Source organism: Musa acuminata, chromosome BXJ1-5 (assembly GCF_036884655.1).
Source record: "Musa acuminata AAA Group cultivar baxijiao chromosome BXJ1-5, Cavendish_Baxijiao_AAA, whole genome shotgun sequence".
In the NCBI taxonomy this organism is placed as follows: Eukaryota; Viridiplantae; Streptophyta; class Magnoliopsida; order Zingiberales; family Musaceae; genus Musa; species Musa acuminata.
In genome coordinates, this window is record NC_088331.1 from 36,903,248 (window position 1) to 36,916,083 (window position 12,836).

The window sequence follows — 12,836 nt, forward strand, 5'->3', positions numbered from 1 at the left end:
AAACCAAATATTTCCTATTTTAAAGTTTTCGGTTGTAAATGCTTTATTTTAAATGAAAGGGATGCCTTAGGAAAATTTGATGCTAAATCCGATGAAGGCATCTTTCTTGGTTACTCTTCCGTTTCAAAAGCTTTTCGGGTTTTTAATAAAAGAACCTTAGTAATTGAAGAGTCTATTCATGTAGTCTTTAATGAAGTCTCAAATTTTAAGAAAAATGATTTTGACGATGATCTTGGTTTTGATAATTTGAATTTAAATGAACCCCTTCCTCAAAATAGCAACTTGGATGCACCTTCTTCCGAAATTTCCTTACCTAAGAAATAGAAGTATATAGATGCTCATCCAAAGGAGCTAATTATAGGGGATACATCTAAAGGGATTCAAACTCGTTCCTCTTTCAAGAATTTTTGTGCTAATGCCGCCTTCCTCTCTCAAATCGAACCTAAGTGCATTGACGAGGCCATAAAAGATGATTTTTGGGTTATTGCAATGCAAGAGGAATTAAATTAATTTGAGAGAAATAAGGTGTGGGAGTTTGTTCCTAGACCTAGTGACCATTTAGTCATTGGTACTAAGTGGGTCTTTAGAAACAAGCAAGACGAAAATGGTATCGTGGTTAGAAACAAGGCTAGATTAGTGGCCAAAGGTTTCAACCAAGAAAAAGGTATCGATTACGAAGAAACCTTCGCTCCCGTGGCTCGATTAGAAGCCATAAGGATGCTCCTTGCCTATGCTAGTAGTTATAATTTTAAACTATTTCAAATGGATGTCAAAAGTGCCTTCTTGAATGGTTTTATTTCCGAAGAAGTATATGTCGAACAACCTCCCGTATTTGAAAATACTCTTTTTCCTAATCATGTATTCAAATTGACTAAGGCTCTCTATGGCTTGAAACAAGCTCCTAGAGCTTGGTATGAAAGGCTTAGTTCCTTTCTTATTTTAAATAATTTTACCAAAGGCAAGGTTGATGCTACATTGTTTATTAAACATTTTGAAAATAATTTTCTTATTGTGCAAATTTATGTTGACGATATTATTTTTGGCTCTTCGGATGAATCACTATGTGAATCATTTGCCAAATCTATGAGTCATGAATTCGAAATGAGTTTAATGGGGGAATTAACTTTCTTTTTAGGATTACAAATCAAACAACTTAAGGATGGTATATTTCTTAACCAATCTAAATATACGTTAGAATTGTTAAAACGATTTAACATGGATAATTCAAAAGCAATAAACACCCCTATGAGTACTGCGACTAAGTTAGATATGGATGAAATTAGTGAAAATTTCGATCAAAAAACATATAGGGGTATGATAGGTAGTCTACTCTACCTTACCGCGACTAGACCCGATATCATGTTTAGTGTAGGACTTTGTGCTAGGTTTCAATCAAATCCTAAACTATCTCATCTTAAAAGTGTTAAAAGAATATTTAGGTATCTTAAAGGAACTCCAAATTTAGGTTTATGGTATCCAAAATCTGAAAATTTTGATTTAATGGCTTATGCGGATGCCGATTTTGGCGGATGTAGAATAGATAGAAAAAGTACATCCGGAACATGCCAATTTTTAGGACATGCACTTGTTTCTTGGACTTCCAAGAAACAAAATTCAGTAGCACTATCTACGGCGGAAGCCGAATACATTGCTGCGAGTGCATGCTGTGCACAAGTTGTTTGGATGAAAAACACATTAGAAGACTATGGAATTCACCTTAAAAATATTCCCATAAAATGTGATAATACTAGTGCCATATGTCTTACTAAAAATCCAATTCAGCATTCTAGAACTAAGCACATCGACGTTAGGCATCATTTCATACGCGATCATGTCCTTAACAATGATGTTGTTCTAAAATTCATTGACACAAAGCATCAATTAGCAGATATATTCACAAAAGCCTTGAATGAAGACCAATTTGAATTCATTAGAAGGGAATTAGGTATGTTAAATTGTCCCTAAACAATAAACTTGTTTGATTGGATTTTCCGTAAAGTTTTTCATCTTCTTTCCATCTCTCGGTGAATCTAATCCTTCTCCTTCAAATTCCATATGACATGTTGTGAAATCTTGAAATCGATTTTGATGACTTGATTATGAATTTCAAGTTAGCAATTTGATTTAAATAAGTTTTATCTAAATTATAACCTTGATCTTGCAAAATTGGAATCACAAATAATATCTTTTGGCATTCATGAATTGATAAATATGAAAGTATTGGCATTCATGACTTGAATTTGATTGAAACATTGTATGCTTAAATTAATCATTCTCCTATGTTTCAAAATCCTTTAAATGCCTTATATGATAATTGAAAAGCAATATTGAGATTCTAATGTATTTAACGATTTAAATGAGTTTGTATTCGAATTATGATCTTGACTTCGTGAGATTACTACTTGAATTTTTATCCCAATCTCTCTCTTGTACATCTACAATTTCTGTTATTTATAGAAAGAAGAGATTAGATAATATGAATGCATGCTGAATTTTCCTCTAAAATGAACTCTGCGTAAATATTTTTGCATACTTAATTTTTCAATGATAAAATCGTTGTATGACAAAATATGTGCTTCAAGTCTCATTTCCCTTTTTGTTGATGACAAAGGGGGAGAAAAGTGATGACTTATATCATTCTTAATAGCATGCCAAAATATGAATTGCAAAATCCTTGAAAATATCGTAAGATTGATTGATCATATTGAATGCATGTATAAAATGTATAATCATGCAATTCAAGTTGAAAATCTTTATCTCTTGTCATAGTAAAATTTGTCTCTTATCTTTCGACTTGAAAAAGATTTTCATCAAAGTTTCGCATTTACATTATGCTTAATAAGAATAACGATAAGTTCTACGGTTAGAGCTTATCGATTTATACTTGAATTCAATGGATGAAATTCAAGTGTTTTATCTTCTCATAATATGGCATATAGATAGGGGGAGTTACGTTTAACTCCGTCATCAATTGATTGTCATCATCAAAAAGGGCGAGATTGTTGAATCTCGGATTTTGATGATAAAATCAATTGATGGGTTATTTGATCTAATCCATATTATTGAGTTAAGTATGCAGGATTATCTACGATAACCAGAAAACACAAAGCAAGAATACCGGAGTCAAGTTCGATGAACGTTTAAGAGTCCGAAGAATCGTCGGAGATGTTGATGGAACCAACCGAGAAGAAATCGGGAACCTGTTGGAAGTTCGTCGAAGAGATCGTCGGAGGTTCGCAGAGATCACCGAGAAGTCTCGGCTACTCATTAAAGTCATCACAAGTTCAGGAGCGTGCTTGGACCCCGTCGGAAGAAGTTCGTCGGAAAGCTAACCGGAACAAGACTTGACGTTCGCGGTTGATAAAATTGCTTAGGATGTGTTTTGTTATGTAGTTCACTTGTAATTAGGATTAGAATTAAGAAGATAATCCTATATCCTGGTTAGGGGCCAATTGGGCCCTAGTTCGGACTAGTTTGGGCCAAGATTGAAGCCCAACTAGTGGCTGAAAACACTGTAGTCGGGCTGAAATCACTGTAGGCGGTGGCACCGCCTGGCTTGGCGGTGGCACCGCCCAGCACCCGAGAGCTGGGCGGTGACACCTCCTGGGCTGGGCGGTGGCACCGCTAGCATCGGGAAACCAAAGAGAATTCAAATTTGGAGCCCAAATTTTGGAGCCCAAATTTGAATCCTCTTGAGGCCTATAAATACCCCTCAAAACTCAGCTGAGTATACAACTTTTTGTGTAGCAAAAGTTTGAGAGAAAGGTCTTAGAAAAGTGTTAGCTTGTCTTCTTTTCAATTTGCTAGTGTTCACCTCATCTCTTCTCGAAAATCTGTAAGAGAGTGAACCGCTTCTAAAGAGTTGTAAGAGGGGTATTTACCCTTCCATTTCAAGAGACTTGCTAGTGGAAGGTGGGAGCCTCATCGAAGAGGGGCCTCGCAAGTGGAGTAGGTCATTTGACCGAACCACTCTAAAATCGGCGTGATTCTTGGTTTGCATTTCATTATTGCTATTTACATTATTGCAAACCTTCTTATATGCTTTAAGTTCCTTATTACTTTTGCTGCACATATTTAAGAATACGCTTTCAAGATTAAGCTTTTCAAGTTCCGTTCTTATCGTACGAAAGATTTTCTAAAACCGAAGTTTTAATCCGCTGCACTAATTCACCCCCCCCCCCTCTTAGTGCCGCTCCGATCCTAACAAAGATCGTGTTTGAACCCCCTTTGATGTGTCTCCTAAGATTAGCTCCTTAGGATGAGCATCTACATACTTCCAATCCTTGGGTAAGAAAATCTGGGAAGTGGATGCATCCAAGTTGCTAGTTGGAGACGGGGTTTCATTTAAATTCAAAGAATCAAAATTAACATCATCATCAAGATCATTTTTCCTAATTTTGGAAATCTCATTGAAAACAACATGAATGAATTCTTCAATAATTAAAGTTCTTTTATTGAAGATACGAAAAGCTTTCGAAACCGAAGAATAACCAAGAAAGATTCTTTCATCGGATTTAGCATCAAATTTTCCTAAGTTATCCTTTTCATTCAAGATAAAACACTTACACCCAAAGACTTTAAAATATGAAACATTGGGTTTTTTGTTATTCCATAACTCATAAGGAGTTTTGGTGAGTAAGGGTCTTACTAGAACTCTATTCAAAATATAGCATGCAGTGTTTACGGCTTCGGCCCAAAAATATTTGGGTAGGCTATGTTCATTCAACATGGTTCTTGCCATTTCTTGTAAATTTCGATTTTTTCTTTCTACTACACCATTTTGTTGAGGATTTCTTGGAGTAGAGAAATTATGATTGTATCCATTGAGTTCACATAATTCTTGGAAATCATGGTTTTGAAATTCTCCACCATGATCACTTCTAATTGACGAAATCATAGAACCCTTCTCATTTTGAACAAGTTTACAAAACTTGGTAAAATATCTAAAGCATTCATTTTTCTGTTTTAAGAAGTAGGTCCATGTATATCTGCTATAGTCATCAACAATGACAAAGGCGTATTTGCTACCTCCTAGACTCGATGTAGAGATTGGTCCGAACAAGTCCATATGGATCAATTGTAAGGGCCTAGAGGTGCTTATTTGATTCTTTGTTTTGAAACTACCCTTAATTTGTTTACCTAATTGGCAAGCATCACATACATTATCTTTGATGAACTTGATATGAGGAATTCCTCTTACAAGTTCTTTAGATGATATTTGAGTGATTAGTTTCATGCTAGCATGACCTAATCTTCTATGTCATAGCCAAGCATCCTCATTCAAAACCGAAAAACACATTTCATTACACAAATCATTGATGTCAAAAGTGTATACGTTATTTTGTTTTAATGCAATCATAGACATGTTTTTATGTGGTTTTTCAATGATGCAAGCATTAGATTCGAATTTGACAGTGTATCCTTTATCATATAATTGACTAATGCTCAAGAGGTTATGTTTTAAACCATCAACTAACAAAACATCTTCAATAAAGAAGTTGGATTTGTTACCTATGGTTCCTTTGCCAATGATTTTACCCTTGTTGTTGTCTCCGAAGGTGACATAGCCTTCGTCTATGCTAGTGAGCTTAGAGAATTGAGATGGATCTCCGGTCATATGCCTTGAGCATCCACTATCAAGGTACCATCTCTTGCTCCTAGCTTGCGATGGTGTGGGTTTCTGTTGAATCTCGTATTTTGATGATGAAACTAGTTGATATATGTTTATGATTTAATCTGTATTTTGAGTGACGCAGGGTGCTTCGATCAGGATGAGACAATTAAAGCAGGAACATCATGTTGTGCCGGAGGAACATGTTAGAAGATTGGACGTCGGGCCGGTGGATCGGTCGACGTATCGACAAAAGGCTTCGGGTCGTGGACTCGGGCATCGGGCCAAGAAGAGCGGGTATTGTGCTAAGGATATTAGAGTTGCGGAGTCAACTGGCCGATTGGGCAATAGGCTGCAGGAAAGGACGATACGCCGAAAAATCGGACGAAGCGTCGAGGGACCAATGACATGCCGGACAACTTGGTTAATTGCTTAGGATTAATTGTCTCGATTGAAGTTTTTGTTTTGAGTGTGCAGGATTGACTATGATGAAAGTAAGACATCCAGCAGGAGTTGCGCCGGAGTCATGACAATGATCACGTTGGGAGTTCGAGAGCTCGACGGAAGTTCGAACAGTCGTCGGAGGTTCTACGGGAACAAATCTGAGAAGTCCATAAGCTTGCCAAAGGAGCTCATCGGAACTTGCCAAGTGTATCATCGCAAGTCTAGGAGTTTTCCGGAAGTCCGCAGGAGAATCACCGAGGGTTCATCGGATGATCGACGGAAGTTCGCCGGAAGCTCGCCGGAAGAAGCGATTGACGTACCGGAGCAAGTTGCAGTAAATGTCTTGGGAAATAATTGTAGTTAGCACAATGATTAAGTTAGAAATGGGAGGTGATCCCATTAACTTAATCTTGGGGCAATCGGGCCCCTGAAAGACCCAAATTAGGCCGAATGGATCAACCCATTCGGACCTGAAATAGTGCTAGGAGGTAGCACCGCCCAGGAGGCAGTCTCCAAGTGAGACTGGGCGGTGCAACCGCCCCAGCTAGGAGGTGCAACCGCCTGGGCTTAGTCTCCGAGCGAGACTGGGTGGTGCAACCTCTCCTGACAGGAGGTGTCACCGCTTGAGCTCAGTCTTCGAGCTCTACCAGGCGGTGCAACCGCCTCAGTCAGGAGGTGCAACCGCCCGAGCTCAGTCTTCAAGCTCTGGCAGAGAGGTGCAACCACCCCTGACAAAGGTAGCACCGCCTAGAGGCTCAGTCTTCGAGCTCTGCCAAGCGGTGCAACCGCCCCAGTCAGGAGGTGCAACCGCCTGATCCTGGAATTCCGGGATTTGATCGCTTTGAGCTCCAAATTTGAATTGGGTTTGGGCCTATAAATACCCCACCCATTCAGCACTGAGGAGAGACAGACCTACACCGAATTCTTGATCTTTTCTGTGATTCTAAGAGCTCAAATTTGTGTAAAGTCCAAAAGTTCTCCTCTTTCTGTTATTCAAGTCTTGAGTTGTAAAGAGAGGAGAGAAAGGTTCTATAAGGGTTGTCTCCTGAGCCCGTCAAAAGGAGTGAAACTGTAAAAGGGCAGTTGGCCTTCGCCTATTGAAGGAAGGCCTCTAGTTGACGTCGGTGACCTCGTCGGTGGAGGAAGCCAAAAGTGGAGTAGGTCAAGACTGACCGAACCACTCTAAATCTCTGGTTTGCTTTTATTTTGAGCACTTTATCATTACTGCAAACCTCCTACATAGCTACTGCTCTCTGCGCTTTTACGAACAAGTTTCTAAGTTCTGATCTTTCTGAATCTGCATTCAGACGTAAATCGGTGTTTTCGTGCGATCTTTACGTTGCAGTTTACATTTACGTTTTGATTTTATTTATAACTACAAACTATCTTCTGCGCTTTTACGAATAAGTTTCTTTGCAGTTTACGTTTACGTTTTGATTCCATTTATAACTGCAAACTGCCTCCTGCGCTTTTACGAATGAGTGTCTAAGTTCAGATCTTTCCGAATCTGAGCTTAGACTTAAACTGCGCTTAGACGCAAACTGTGTTTAGACGCAAACTGCGCTTAGACGCAATCTGCGCTAAGACGCAAACTGCGCTTAGATGCAAACTGCGCTTAGACCTAATCTGCATTTAGACGCAAACTGCATTTAGACGCAAACTGCGTAAACTGCGCTTAGACGCAAACTGTGTTTGGACATAAACTGCACTTAATCATAAGTAATCTTAGAATCGGCTTTTGCATCAAAATAGTTTTTATCGAACGAACGCAGCTTTCATTTTTAATCGCTGAAAGATTTCCGCTGCACTAATTCACCCCCCCCTCTTAGTGCTCTCGATCCTAACAATTGGTATCAGAGCGGGGTATTTCTCATTTCGAATTTACACCCAAGAGAAATGGCTCTTCAAGAGGGCTTTTCGGTCTTTCGTCCACCGTTCTTTAACGGATTGGACTACACTTATTGGAAAACTCGAATGAGAGTTTTCTTGATTTCTCTAAATCTGGATTTATGGAATATCGTTGAAAACGATTTTCAACTTCCCTCTAAACCGATGAACGAATGGTCGGATTTAGAGAAGAAGTATTTTTCTTTAAACGCAAAGGCTATGAATGCCTTATTTTGCGCTTTGGACAAAAATGAGTTCAATCGGGTTTCTTTGTGCGAAACGGCTTTCGATATTTGGCGCACTCTTGAAATCACGCACGAGGGAACTAGTAGAGTCAAAGACTCGAAAGTTAATATTTTACTGCATGATTTCGAGCTTTTTCATATGAAACCAAGCGAAACCGTTGTTGACATGTACACCCGTTTTACGAATGTCGTCAATGGTTTAAAATCACTTGGTAAAAGCTTTTCGGATTTTGAACTCGTTAACAAAGTTTTGCGCTCACTTTCTAAAACTTGGGATTCAAAAGTAACTGCTATTCAAGAATCGAAAAACTTGAACCAATTTCCACTTGAAGAACTAATTGGTTCATTGATCACATATGAAATAACGTGCAATACACGTGAAGAACTTGAGAACCACCTTCCAAAGAACATGAAGGATTTGGGACATAGAACATTTGAAGACCACTCGAGCATAAGCTCAAGTGATGGTGAACTTAAACTACAAATGAAACAAAAATTAAAAAGTAAAAAGAACAGAACTACTTGCTTTGAACGCAAGAAGAAGAACAAAAATTGGGATGAATCGAGCTCCTCCAAAAACGAGGAGAAAATCAACAAAGGCGAGGTGGCAAACTACGCCTTTATGCCTTTCAACGCTGAGGTAATCAAAATGCCTTTAATTTACTTTGAAATTACATAATGCTTTTCATAATGCATTTTTCTTTTTTATTTTCTTAAAAATTGCATGTTTAATAATTTTATAATGAAAATAGAAAAAATTAGGAATCATGCTTATCATTCTAGTAATTTTGAAAATAATCATGAAAATTGCTTGTTTATGATAAACAAAATGATTTTGATTAAAAATACATTATGAAATCATGCTATATGTGGTTGAGAAGTAATAATGTGTATCATGTTGATTTCCATTGTTATTTCTCGATTTTAAGTATATGAAATCATGTTCAATTTGAAGTTATGATTAATGAGTATATATTTTTGAAATTATGGTGATTATCGATTTTCATGATAATAACAGTGGCTTTAAAAAAAAAAAAATTGATGCATGTTTTCATAAATGAAAAGGCATGCTAACATGAAATCGATCACTTAAAATGAAACACTTAAAAAGGGGGAAAATATATTATCAATGAAATCATGAATCTATTTATGTTTTGTGAGCCATAGAAATGATTTTGATGACTTAAAATTGAAATGAGTTTTATCAAAATCATGATCTTGATTTATCAAATTGAATGAATTAAAAATGATCTTGATTTTTCTCTTGAATGATTGTGACTTGTATTCCTTGATATGATTTTTATGCAATTCTTTGTATTTATGAAATATTTATCTCATCACCCAATTATTTCTTTTTCAATATTCCTCAAGTGATGATATGAATGCATGAGATATTCATGAATTTATTTTGATGTATGCAAATGAGAAGCTTCGATCATGCATGGTAGGATGCAATGTGACAAATTAATACCATGATGATTTGAAATATTTATGATTTGGAATGATGCATATGCTTTTTATTATGATAATGTATTATGTGTATCATGAATGCTTAAAAAATTAAATAAATAAATGTTTATATCATGTTAGATGGTTTTACATATTATGCATGATAAGCTATAGTGATGAGTGAAACAATGATTGAAATAATATGAATGATGATTTGGAATCATGCATATAATAATGAGTTTATATGTTCTGAAAATGTGTATGTTTTAATTTAAAAATATAATGATGCACAAATGAGATTGATACTAACCTTTGTCATGATTTAAAAATTGATGTAAAGGGTTTTTCCCTTCTTTTTGACAATGACAAAAGGGGAGATAGCTAGCTTGCATAATTCAAGAAGAAAGCAAAAATTGCACTTCTCAAAAGAGAAGAAATTGCTATCTTGAACATCACTAAGAAGTGCTATCTTGCAAATCTCAAGACACACAATTGCAATCATGCAAAATTTGTAATTTTTCACATCATTAAAATTTATGATGCTTTGGTGATTATGCATGTTCTAAAATGTTATAAAATTCACTAGCTTGCATGATGTAGAACTTAGCTATATTGAACATCACCAAGGAATGCTATCTTGCCTATCTCAAGAAGCAAAAAGTTAACTTGCACATCTAGCAAAACTTATATTTCAAGAAGCAAAAGTTGCTTTCTTGAACATCTCAAAATTGCAAGCTTGAGGGCCTTAAAATGTAGAAATTTTTTGCTAGCTTGTATATGGTAAACTTACTATCATACTACCATGATAATAAGCATGTTTTACCTTCATGATTGTAATTGAATATCTCTAGTAAAACCCTGTCCGAATGTATGAAAGTGTCAAATTTCATTTTCGGACTTTCTTGATCCTAACAATTGGATTTTCTTGATACATTATCCTCTTCCAAACTTAACAAGCATATGTCATATCTAGTTTAATTCACATCATTGATTTTTGACATATGGAATCATCTAGCAAATGCACTTATCATGTGAAAAATATTTTTCAAGAAACATATTTGATGGTTCCCTCTTATAAAAGGAAGATATTTTTACATACAAGGATTTGACTCACTTACATATCTTAATCCTTGCAAAAATGAAGTGTGCTTTAATATCTTATCGATTTGAACTTCACATATGGCTTTCCTCCTTCATGTAAAAAGATAACAAATAAAAAGGAAGAAGCAATAAAAGCTATCTCCATATCGTGTTTTCCTCGAGATGTTTGCATAACTGGTATCCTATCACTCACTATTGGAAAATGACATGAACCAACTTATGGCATCACACTTATATTTAAAATTTGCTTATATCGTTCTCCTTGTTGTTGATGACAAAGGAGGAGAAATATATGAATTGATATGTTTGCTATCACTAATGGTTGCTATCACTGATGCTATGATTAGGCCATACTTGCATCACCAAGAAATATATGATTGCTATCATTGCTATATGCCCTGTATCAAGATATCAAACAAAAATTTGCATCGTACGAGCTGATATCTTACCATGTGATGCAATGCTACACTTGCTAAAATATTCGAAATGTGTACATCATGAAATGATATCAAAATCTTGCTTCACAGCTTTATATGTCGATATCATGCCATATGATGAAATGCTACAATTGATAAACACTTGAAATAGTTGCGTTACGATATCAAAATCTAACACTGCAAAGGAAGCAAAAATTTGCTAGCTTGCAACTTGCATATTTCAAGAAGCAAGAGTTGCCTTATTGAATATCTCTAAACTGCTAGCTTGCAAGTTCTAAAATGTTGTAACATTACTAGCTTGCATATGCTATCTTGTATGCCGTAAAACTTGCATATCTAAAACTTGATAGCTTGAATGTTCTAAGCATGATGTAACATTTGCTAAATTTTCTAGCTTCAAACTTGCATGATGGTAACAATAGATATTATGTTTTTCATGCAATGAGTTAAACTTACATCACAAACACTTGATTGTGGTACTTCTCCTTTTTCTTGATGACAAAGGGGGAGAAGTATTTGATGACATGACATGTTATGCATAAGTTTATGCATAAGTTCATTATAACGTGTTGCAAGTATTCATGATGAATATTGCAATGACTTGAATTCAGTTAGAATTCAAGGTTCTATCAATATGGCATATTGATAGGGGGAGTTTGTTTAAACTCTGGGAGTTAAGGTTAACTCCGTTTATGATGACATGTTGCTTAGATTTTTTAATCTAAGAGTTTCTATCAATATGGCATATTGATAGGGGGAGTTTGTTTAAACTCCGGGAGTTAAGTTTAACTCCGTCATCAAGTAGTTGTCATCATCAAAAAGGGGGAGATTGTTGAATCTCGTATTTTGATGATGAAACTACTTGATATATGTTTATGATTTAATCTGTGTTTTGAGTGACGCAGGGTGCTTCGATCAGGATGAGACAATTAAAGCAGGAACATCATGTTGTGCCGGAGGAACATGTCAGAAGATTGGACGTCGGGCCGGTGGATCGGTCGACGTATCGATAGAAGGCTTCGGGCCGTGGACTCGGGCATCGGGCCAAGAAGAGCGGGTATTGTGCCAAGGATATCGGAGTTGCGGAGTCAACTGGCCGATTGGGCAATAGGCTACAGGAAAGGACGATGCGCCGAAAAATCGGACGAAGCATCAAGAGACCAATGACATGCCGGACAACTTGGTTAATTGCTTAGGATTAATTATCTCGATCGAAGTTTTTGTTTTGAGTGTGCAGGATTGACTACGATGAAAGTAAGACATCCAACAGGAGTTGCGCCGGAGTCATGACAATGATCACGTTGGGAGTTCGAGAGCTCGACGGAAGTTCGGACAATCGTCGGAGGTTCTGCGGGAACAAATCCGAGAAATCCAGAAGCTTGCCAAAGGAGCTCATCGGAACTTGCCAAGTGTATCGTTGCAAGTCCAGGAGTTTGCGAGAAGTCCGTAGGAGAATCATTGAGGGTTCATCGGATGATCGACGGAAGTTCGCCGAAAGCTCACCGGAAGAAGCGATTGACGTACCGGAGCAAGTTGCAGTAAATGTCTTGGGAAATAATTGTAGTTAGCACAATGATTAAGTTAGAAATGTGAGGTGATCCCATTAACTTAATCTTGGGGCAATCGGGCCCCTGAAAGACCCAAATTAGGCCGAATGGATCA